General features: G+C 48.3%; 1 long non-coding RNA gene across 1 annotated transcript; it reads left to right on the forward strand.

Annotated features, from left to right (window-relative positions):
- Positions 1-344: 344 nt before the first annotated feature.
- Positions 345-10,206, forward strand: LOC148161561 (uncharacterized). Its single transcript, XR_015767517.1, has 3 exons — positions 345-474; positions 2,121-2,201; positions 9,321-10,206. It is a non-coding gene; the product is annotated as an uncharacterized LOC148161561 (long non-coding RNA).
- Positions 10,207-10,683: the final 477 nt, after the last annotated feature.

Genomic DNA, 10,683 nt, shown 5'->3' on the forward strand with positions numbered 1-10,683 from the left:
TCCAGGGTTCCAGATGATGGGACTTCCAGGCCATGCTGGGAGAGCTGTGCTAAGACGCAGCATCAGCCCTGCTCCAAGGAGGGCTTGAGGGGATGGTGGAGATGGGGTGCCTCGTTCTCAGGACACATTGGGAAGCCCACCCTGTTCAGACACCAGCTTGGCCCTCCATCCACAGCTTTTACCTTGCTGTGCAGTGAGCTTGAGTCTGACGAGTTCTTGTGTGAGTGGCTCGTTTTCTCTTTTTCCATTAGTTTTTTCAGTAGTCGCTAGATTGTTGTATCAAACCTGCATTTGTATTACAGAATTTACCTTAAACTTAGAAGTCTCTTTTCATTTTCCAGTTGAGTACCTTCAGGTATCTTGAAGCCCTCCTTGGAGCAGGGCTGATGCTGCGTCTTAGCACAGCTCTCACAGCATGGCCTGGAAGTCCCATCATCTGGAACCCTGGACTCAACAGACCCCAAATGCCTTCAGGTATCTTCAGATGTACGTGATGCCCGTTGTTAACGCGTAGATTATTAATGAAATGGAAAAGGAATCCTAGTCTTCCTTCAGAGGGCAGCAGGGAGACTGGAAATGCGGGCAGCGCATGGGCCAGGGCACTGTGGCTTCAGGGTCCTGAGGGCAGGCAGGCAGCAGCCCTGGCGAGGAGCATGGGGACACAGCGGGCTGGGGTTCTTTCCCTCCTAGCTGATGTGGGTCTTGTTTAAATTTCAGGCCTGTAATAAGGACAGATTTCTGAAACTTCCGTATAGCATTGTACTTGTCCAGCTTTCTGATAGCCAATTAAGAATAGATATATATATTTTAAAACAACTGAAATCCCAAGAACTCAAAGACTTCTGATAGTTTACTCTGAAAGGCTCCAGTATCATCTCCATTGGTGGATGTAACTCACCCACTAAGAATATTACTTGTGTCCACATGAATCAGTTTGAAAAATACAGGAGCATATTTAGATTATATCAAATTCAGTAGGTCACTCTACATCCACATGATCATTTGCATCCTCCCTCTGTGAACTCAGGTATGCTTCCTACCTGTGTGCTTTGGAGTTTTGTCTCCTAATGTCAGTTACACGCCGGTCACGTTAGGATGTGTGGGATCACCACACAGAAGAAATGGGAAGTCACTCGCCCTTGGGCTGTCTAGTAGGCAGTACAGTCAGAATCCTGTGTGGGTGTTGGTGGTTAAAGTCCATACAGGCAAGGAACTTTTTGGTACTATAAATTCTTTGTGATCTCCTGGTAAACATAATCATGCACCATTAAAAAAGTAAAATTTGTTATCAATACATTTTCACCTATTATAACATTATTTTAATAAAATTATATAGAGTTTTAAAAACTAAAATTTATAAATCAACAGATGTACTTTTATAAATTGCCTTAAAATAAGGTGCTTCAGTGTCATGTCCAGAGACTTACTGTTTAAGCATTTACCTGTTGCCTGTGAGTCGGGTAATCTAAACGACTTTTTTCTACTTCAGAGCTAGTTCTGGGAAAGTTGCTGTGATGTGTGAATAGTTAAAGCCTTCCCATACAATTTTATAAATATAGATCGTGGGGATGTGCTTCAGGCACATGGGAGAAATGCAGTATGTTCATAGCTTCAAGGAAGTCACCTGTTTATGGCAAATGCAGTAGCTGTTAGAAAAACATGCAAGTAAATTTAGGAATTTGCTAAATTGTTTTATAGAACTTATGCAGAATTGTGAGGACTATTTAAATCCCACTAAATTCTTGGGTACCCATGTAACTCCTGAGTACTCATACACAGTATGACAGAACTCCACGAAGTATATTTCCACCTTTAAACTTGGAATCTGGGACAGCCCCAGGCGACATGGAGCTTTTGAGCAACTCCCAAGTGCTCGACATACACCTATCATTAAGTAGTAGTCTTTTAGAACCAAGAGAAATTGCCACACCTCTGTTGAGCTTAAAAATTATTTCCCTTAGTTATCCTCCATCCTAACCTAGTGTTGGCACACAAAGTATAGGAAAACCGACCATCACTTTTGGTACATAACATATGAAAAATATTAGTTGGTGAATGAAAAATTTCCAAGTAATTTTGTCTAATTATAATGTAATGAGTTCAGATATTCTGTATTCCAGGACCTTTTTTCAGTCAGTGCTTATGTGTATGCCCAGAAGCCACAACTGGATATTCATAGTTTTGAAGGCACATTTACCAGGGTAAGTTAAATCTTGTGTTAAATACAAATATATTCATTGTGTATATAAGTTAAAAACAGCAAACCTTAAATTTGAATAAATGAGAACAGAAGCTTTGAACTGAAAAGGGAAAGCCTAGAGAATGTTTCAAGTTCTTAAATTTTCCCACATCCAGTCTCTGTGGGATATACTCAGTCCAGTGTTTTTGTTTAGCATATTTACTCTGGAGAAAGTCCTTCTCCCTGAAAATATTACGAGCCAGTAAGATGAAGTACTTTCACTAGTTCAGTGTGAGTTTGGATAGGATTTAATAGACTGTGATACCCACATTGTTTCCTGGTTTGTATTGACTGGATGGCTGTGCATCTGCTCATGTACACGTGTGTGCTTCATTGGATTCTTTGCACGATCATGGTGTTTTGCTATAGCTTGAAGTCCCTTCTCCCCAGTGACTCCCCAATCAGATTTGGAGGACTCAGTAACTTTTGATTTTAACAGCTGATATTATAAATGCTTCATAATACTTAAGGGGTTTGTGGGGGCACCTGGATGGCTCAGTCGTTAAGCGTCTGCCTTCGGCTCAGGTCACGGTCCCAGGGTCCTGGGATCGAGCCCCACATCGGGCTCCCCGCTCAGCAGGAGGCCTGCTTCTCCCTCTCCCACTCCCCCTGCTTATGTTCCCTCTCTCGCTGTGTCTCTCTCTGTCAAATAAATAAATAAAATCTTTTAAAAATATATATATAATCCTTAAGGGGTTTTAGTATATGTCTATAGTTTACTTTTAATTGCTGCAGATTTCTGTTGGTATAGTCTGCTTCGTTTCCCTCTTGTTCACGTACCAGGATTAGTGAGCAGTTGTCATCATTTGAGAAAGCACTTGCTAATGCCAGATAATGAGGAAATTATGGGGATGTAAAAATGAGGATGCCTGTGGAGGAGATAGTCATTGGCCATTGCTTTGTAACTTTATTTTTACGAGTGCTTCGGTAACAATATGTTCAAGGTGTTCATGGAAACAGATGAGGGAGACGAGGCAGTGCATAATGAGGTCTGGAGAGAATACCGAGATCTTTATGTGTTTTTGTAAAAATATTTATGAAGAAAGCATCTTCTAATTAAAGACAATTTAGCATTATTTGAGAAAAAGCCTTTCCAAAGGGCTTCCTTAGTACGATAAGAGTTATTAACTTAGGGGGCGCCTGGGTGGCTCAGTCAATTGAGTGTCTGCTTTTGGCTCAGGCCATGATCCCAGGGTCCTGGGATTGAGCCTCACATCAGGCTCCCTGCTCAGCTTCTCCTTCTGCCTCTGCCACTCCCCCTGCTTGTGCGCTCTCAAATCTTTCTTCTGTCAAAAAAATGGATAAAATTAAAAAAAAAGTTATTAACTTAGCCACTATTAATATTTTGGAATAATATTTGCTTACTTCCTTTCTGTTTCACAGATTTATATTGCTTATCACTTGGTAAGAGTTGGAAATGTCTGCTAGACAATGTGTGGAATCCCCCTGAAATCAGTGCGAGGGAGCGAGAGTTTGGCTGAACACAACCAGGCTGCAAAGCGCAGTTCACACAGTGCGTGACTGAGCATGGGACAGTGCGTGACCTGTGTGCATGGCCGAGCATGTGAGACTGTATGTGAGTGAGCGTGCAGATGTGGGGGAAGGGTAGCCAGGCTCCTTCCTGAAGGTCTTGTCAGAAGAAGGAAGAAGCCATTTAAGGATTTTCAGCTTAGAAGAGAGATTGTAATATTGGTGTATGTAAAAGAGTCCTCTAGACTTCCGGTTTGCTTGGGATGAAGGCAGTCACCTGAATTTGCTCCCGTCCCACTGTGTCCCCAAACCGTACGGGTCAGGTGCAGGGAGCTCGGGCTGCCTGTAGCTCGTGCACGCAGCACACAGGGGAGAAAGAAAACACTGTGAGCTCCAGTTTCTGTAGTGAGGAAAAGTACCCCACATGGCACAGTCACCTCCAGAGCCAGGAGAGGGCACAAGGATTTTCTCTCAGGATTTGGATCTGATGGCAGCTTTGTAGTTCTCTGTAGAGTTTTTTTTTTTTTAATTTTTTATTGTTATGTTAATCACCATACATTACATCATTAGTTTTTGATGTAGTGTTCCATGATTCATTGTTTGTGCATAACACCCAGTGCTCCACGCAGAACGTGCCCTCTTTAGTACCCACCACCAGGCTAACCCATCCCCGCACCCCCCTCCCCTCTAGAACCCTCAGTTTGTTTTTCAGAGTCCATCGTCTCTCATGGTTTGTCTCCCCCTCCAACTTACTCCCCTTCATTCTTCCCCTCCTGCTATCTTCTTCTTTTTTTTTTCTTAACATATATTGCATTATTTATTTCAGAAGTACAGATCTGTGATTCAACAGTCTTGCACAATTCACAGCGCTCACCGTAGCACATACCCTCCCCAATTATCACCCAGCCACCCCATCCCTCCCACCCCCCACCACTCCAGCAACCCTCAGTTTGTTTCCTGAGATTAAGAATTCCTCATGTCAGTGAGATCATATGATACATGTCTTTCTCTGATTAACTTATAAGTTTCTTTTCTTTTTTTTTTTGAAGATTTTATTTATTTATTTGAGAGAGAGAGAATGAGAGATAGAGAGCACGAGAGGGAAGAGGGTCCGAGGGAGAAGCAGACTCCCTGCTGAGCAGGGAGCCCGACGCGGGACTTGATCCCAGGCCTCCAGGATCATGACCTGAGCCGAAGGCAGTCGCTTAACCAACTGAGCCACCCAGGCACCCTCTCTGATTGCCTTAGTTCACTCAGCATAACACCCTCCAGTTCCATCCACGTCATTGCAAATGGCAAGATCTCATTCCTTTTGATGGCGGCATAATATTCCATTGTGTATATATACCACATCTTCTTTATCCATTCATCTGTCGATGGACGTCTTGGCTCTTTCCACAGTTTGGCTATTGTGGACATTGCTGCTATAAACATTGGGGTGCACGTACCCCTTCGGATCCCTACATTTGTATCTTTGTGGTAAATACCCAGTAGTTCTCTGTAGAGTTTTGTACACCTTTTGTTTGATTTATTTTTAGGTAGTTAGATTTTGTTGATGCTGTTTCATTTGTTACCTTCTTAAAATTTCATTTTCTATTTATTGCCATATAAAAATATAGTTGCAGTGAAGCCTTTTATTCCCAAATTGGTTTCCCATTAAAAATATTAAATGCATACTTTGCATTTTAATTACAGATCCCAGTCAGATGTTGAGCACTGTCGTCTCAAGAATTTACCCTGTCTTGGGGCGCCTGGGGGGCTCAGTCAGTCAAGCGACCGCCTCTTGATTTTGGCTCAGGTCATGATCTCAGGTTGTCCCGTTTAACACTCTCTCTCTCTGCCCCACCCCTCTAAGAAAAATTATTTACCCTGTTTGGCCAGCTGATAGTTTTTTAAATGAGAAACTTGGTGACTTGTAGCACAAGACTTCACTGCTGTTGGTCAGGTGCTGAGGCCGCCTCAGGGCCCTGGGGAAGCTATTTCCTGTCTGTGTGAGGGAGGCAGATGGTGGGTCCCTGATGTGTAGGTGCAGAGGCTCACAGAAACACTGGAAAAGAAAGCACAGTGACTTGTCAGTTTGGGCTGCTGATGTGCAAGACCATAGTGCAGGATGACCCTGAACACGTCGGCCCCGCCCTTTTTATTCCAACTCCATACACTCCCATGTGTGTTCGGAGCGATGGGGTGTCGCTTTGAAGATGCTTGCCAAAGTCCAGATCTTACTCTTCACTCATGGAATCAGCCAGGCCAGAGCCAGCTCCGTAGTAGTTGTGGGCGCAGCCTGCCCCTGACCGTCCTGACCGGTCCTGAGTCACTCTTCTGCCCCTACCCCACTCACGAGCTCTGTGTGGACAGGCTGTGAAATTCACTTCTGCCTTCTTCCTCCGCTGTTGAGATGGTGATCTGTGTGACCAGTGGCTGAGGGGCCAGGAGCCGACATGACCTCCTGTTGGAGAAAGCTGTTCCAATGATTGGATTTCAAAAGGGGGAAAGATCTGCAGCCTCCAAGTCAGCTATTCTGTAACAGTGTTTTTGCTTGGATTTGAAAGAAATGAGACCAAATGAGAAGTAGATGCTTCATCATGACATGAGAACAAGAATGATGGTGGTTGGCTGCCGTGAGCGGTTCTCCTGTTCCAGCTGTGGGCCAGACTGCAGAGGTTCCAGGGCCGCACCCCAGGCCGGCAGCCTGAGTCGTTCATGCAGAGGGCTCACCGTGGAGAGGGTGCCTTTCAGCCAGAGACCCCAGTGGGCCCAGATGTATCTCGCCTTGAAAGAGCTTCCAAGGGCCACACTGGGCGGTGCGTGGGGCCAGCTGCCTGGCGGTGCTGAGTTGGCCTGGCTGAGAGGCGAGGCTCTGCCCGCGTGCCCGCCAGTACTCCGTGTGTCTCCTGCCCACAGTCCGTCACTAGTTGTGCATCTAGAGAGGAAACAAAGATGGTGAATTTGCACACAGGCCAGATGACATCGTGGCACTTCACGCAGACGTTGTGCACGCAGCCCTGTGCACGTGGACCATTCTCGTGGAGTGGGGCCCCAGGATGAAGCGTGAGCCCCTGAGCTCTGGGAAGACACGTGAGCTAAAGCCTGCCTGAGGCCTGTTGTCGTCGTGACAGGCAGGTGGGAAGATGGGCTGTGCCGCCGTGGATTATAGGTACTTAACAATAGTCTGGGAAGAATTAATTCATTTAAATTCTAGTCATTATGGTGCCATTTCCTACCATCATGTCATACTTATTTTGAAAGGAAATTGAAGAAAAATTAGCTTACCTGCGGTGGATCATTGTTTAAGGGAAATCTGATGACCAACACTCACTTCAGGCAATTCACAGCAGCTTCTTCTATAGTTTAAAATGCTCTTCATGTAAGTTATATGATTATCCTTTGGGAGGAATATGTGTCTCACCTTGCTGTTTTCTTGAGAGCATTGTTTTGTAAGGACAGTTAATCATCAGTCAAGTATCAAGGCTCTGAGAGATGCTGAAGGACACAGAGGAGTGTAGAGTGCATCTCTGGGAGTCCTTCAGGACTGCATTTCCACGTGCCCCCACCCTGGCTCTTTGAGGACACCTTCCTGCCCGACCCAGAACCTCAGGGCTCCACACACACCGCCCCGTCCCTGCTTGGAACTCAGTAGAACCCACTTAGAGTGTGGGAAGGAAGGCTTGAGGTAGAACAGGCAGGTACCGTGGGGTTATTTGTCCTTTGATGACTTTGCTGGATAAAAGACTTGCCTTTGTTGACTGTTTACTTTCTTGGTCGTTGGTTTTGGTCAGTCGTTTGATTTAGTCTGTTCTGCTTTCCCCAAAGTAGTTGGTGCCATGTCAGCAAGTTTTACCACATTTAGATAAAAACAGTGGAGAAAAACATTTTGATAAGCAAAATTTGACCAGTCTTTATTTTATAGACCTTGTGGAAGTATGTGTAGTTAAAGGGAAGTGCTACCAGAGATCTGATTATGGGGATGAGTAGTCCCAGGGAGCATCCACAGCTGGGCTGTGTCTGGCCCAGGAGGCCAGACTGGAGGAGGAGACCGAAGCTCCCGGGAGGTCAGCCACAAGTGCTGACCTCTGATGGAGTTAGGAAGATCCACCAACGGGAATCACGCAGCAGCACTTGGGGAAGGCCGTTGGGTGGGAAATGGCTAAGGTCATAAGAGGTCTGAAAATAATCAGACCAGAAATGAAAACTCTTTTATGTTAATTATTAGTGTGGAATTACTCTTGTCAAAGTAAATCAGTTACTTATGCATTTATGTTTTGTTTGCCTGGAGCACTTTTGCCTGCGTCTTTTTTCATGTAGAATGTAGCCTGATGGACTCCAGTATTGAACTAGCTCACGGTGGGTCCATCCCCCAGTCAAAATGCACAGCCTCTCGGAAATCATACTGCCCCTTGTCTCCTCACATCTGGCCTGGGTGTTCTGTCATATTTTTGAGCACCAAGGCTTGATAGACGACGATCTCTGAGATTCTGAGACTCTTCTCAGATCGCCAGGGAGCCGCAACCCCGTACCCTCTTTGTGATCCGTGGCGTGTGTTCTCCAGGAGCAGCCGAGGTGCCGAGGAGCTTTCAGTGCAGATCCACTCGGCCATGGCTGTTCCCGGCTTCAGCCATAAACAGCTCTCATCCAGAGTGAGAACCTGTTGAGTGAACCTGATTTCTTACGTAGGATACCAAAAGCACAAACAATAAAAGAAAAACTAATGTAGCTCCCCATTCATATCTCTCAGGTCACCTCCTCACCTGGTGTCCACCCAGCACCAGGCCTCCTGGTACTTATCAAATCTTTAAAAATATCGGTGGAATGAATAAATAAACAGATGAAGGGATGTAGGGAATCTGAGAATGGGGACTGTTTGCCAGGTTTCTCAAAAGCCCTGAACTCTATGTTCAGGTCTGCATGGGGTCAGTCATGGGCTAGATGTTGCTGGAACCACAGTGTATGGAGACCAAGGACAGAGCCCCTGCTCCTCAAGAGTCCCAGAGCAGGTAGAGCACTGGTCCCCGTAGCCTGAGGTCAACCTAGACAGCAGAGTACGCTGGGAAATGGGGTCCGGGGGAAAACGATCAAGAAAGAATTCTTGAGATGTGTTTAGCTCAAAAAGGGTAGTTTTATTAAAGCACGGGGGTAGGACCCGAGGGTAGAAAGAGCTGCACTGGGGTCATGAGGAGACACTGATCCTATACTTTCAAGTTAGGGGGTGTAATGGATACTGCTAAGTCTCCAAGGAATTTGGAAGCAAGGTTTCCAGGACCCCGAGGGGCTAGCTGCGGTTAGGAAAACGTCACTTACTCCTGCCCAGTAAAACCTTAGTCGTGAGACCCTCCAGAGGTGTATCAACGGTCATATGCTTGGGGGATGATGGCTAACACATATTGTGGGGGCGCAGAGATAAAGGAAGTTTCCAAGGGGATTTTTACAGGATCCTGGAGGTCAGGCTAATGTCAAACTAAGGCTGTCTTCTGCCTCCAGCAAGTGTGAACATTGGGGCAGTTAAACTCCCAGGGGAAGGTCATGCTGCCTGTCTCAAGGACTTGTCGATGGGCTGTGAACTGTAAGGAAGTTTGATTTTTCTTTTCTCTATTTCTTTTGCCTTTGTGTTCCACAGCAAGTACCAGAGGCCTGAGGGACAGCCCGTGGGGGGACACGTGCGTCGTTGCCTTGACAGGAGCGCCGGATCCGCAGGTGTCTACATGGGTCACAACTTACTAAGCTGCACGCTTCGTGTGTGGTTTATTGTATCAATGCTGTGAAAGAATTTTTCAAGGAAAAAAGGAACAAACTATGATAAAGGAGGCTGAGAGCAGAACCAGGAAGGACGGGCTGCTGCTGAAGAGACCTGGATCCCAGGCTCCGGTCTGGCCCTTCCTGCCTTATGACCTGGGAGGGCGACCCTGATCTCCCTAAGCCAGTTTTGCACCAGTGAAATGAGAAGCACACTCACCACCCGGCTTTCCTGAAGGTCAGTGACAGGAGCAGAGCCCGGGCTGACAGTAAGCAGGGACGACTCGGGAGTGATTTGGGGGACAGCGAGCCTGAGCACACATCCCACAACAGCTCTTTCCAGAGACTCCAGGCCGCGGCCTCCTCCCCCAACCTCGGTGACGCCTCTGTTCTACCTTAACCCCCCAAACACTTGCCTGCCCTAGGACGCAGGTGCACACAGTCTGGAAGTTAGCGCACCGCGAGCCCCGGGGCCCCTGCGCCTGGGCCACAGGAGGGCTGTCCCCACCTGAGCCCGCGTTCTCCCGTGTTCTGCGCCCAGGGTTGAGTCCTGGGGGCGGCCCCCACTGCGCCCGCTCGCCGGCTCCCCACCCCAGCCCAGGCCGCACAGCCCTTCGCCCAGCCCCGAGCACCCCAGTGCAGAGAGAGCCCGAAGCGGGTGCACAGGGGGCGTTGGCAGGACCGGGGAACTCTGCGGGACCAGGACCGCTGACCCCAGGGGCGCCCGCGGCTTCCCGGTCTCCCGGCTCCCAGCACACCGGTCCCAGGAAGCTCCGGACCTCCCGTTGCACCCTGCGGATGGGGACGCCCCCTGCAGGCCCTCGGGCGCGCTGTTCGTCGTCCCTGCCGCGGCCCCTCCTGCCAGGGGACCCGGGGACCGCCCCTCAGCGGCCTGACTCTGGGGCAGTTCAGCCATGGCCCCGGGTCCCGCGGAGACCTCCTCGCCTACTCTTGGCGCTGCCTGCACCCCAGCCCCTCCGCGACCTTGCGACCTTGCGCCGCGGCTTCCCGGGGTCGGACTGGGACGGCTCCGGGGGACCCGACTCCCCAACGCCCGATGGAGCGAGGGGAGCGAGAACCAGGGTCCGGAGAGGAAATGTCTGGAGGCCTGAGGACCCCGCCGGGTGGAGAGACGGGGTTTCCGGGACCTGCCCGTGAGCACCAGCCTGGGTCCCCAGTCCCGCTCCCCAAGCCGGGTCCCCTGCTCGGCCAGCCCAACGTCCGGACGGAACCCGGGCCCGGACAGA

Source organism: Eumetopias jubatus, unplaced genomic scaffold (genome assembly GCF_037043125.1).
Source record: "Eumetopias jubatus isolate StellerSeaLion01/CBP00866 unplaced genomic scaffold, mEumJub1_p1.0 scaffold_156, whole genome shotgun sequence".
In the NCBI taxonomy this organism is placed as follows: domain Eukaryota; kingdom Metazoa; phylum Chordata; class Mammalia; order Carnivora; family Otariidae; genus Eumetopias; species Eumetopias jubatus.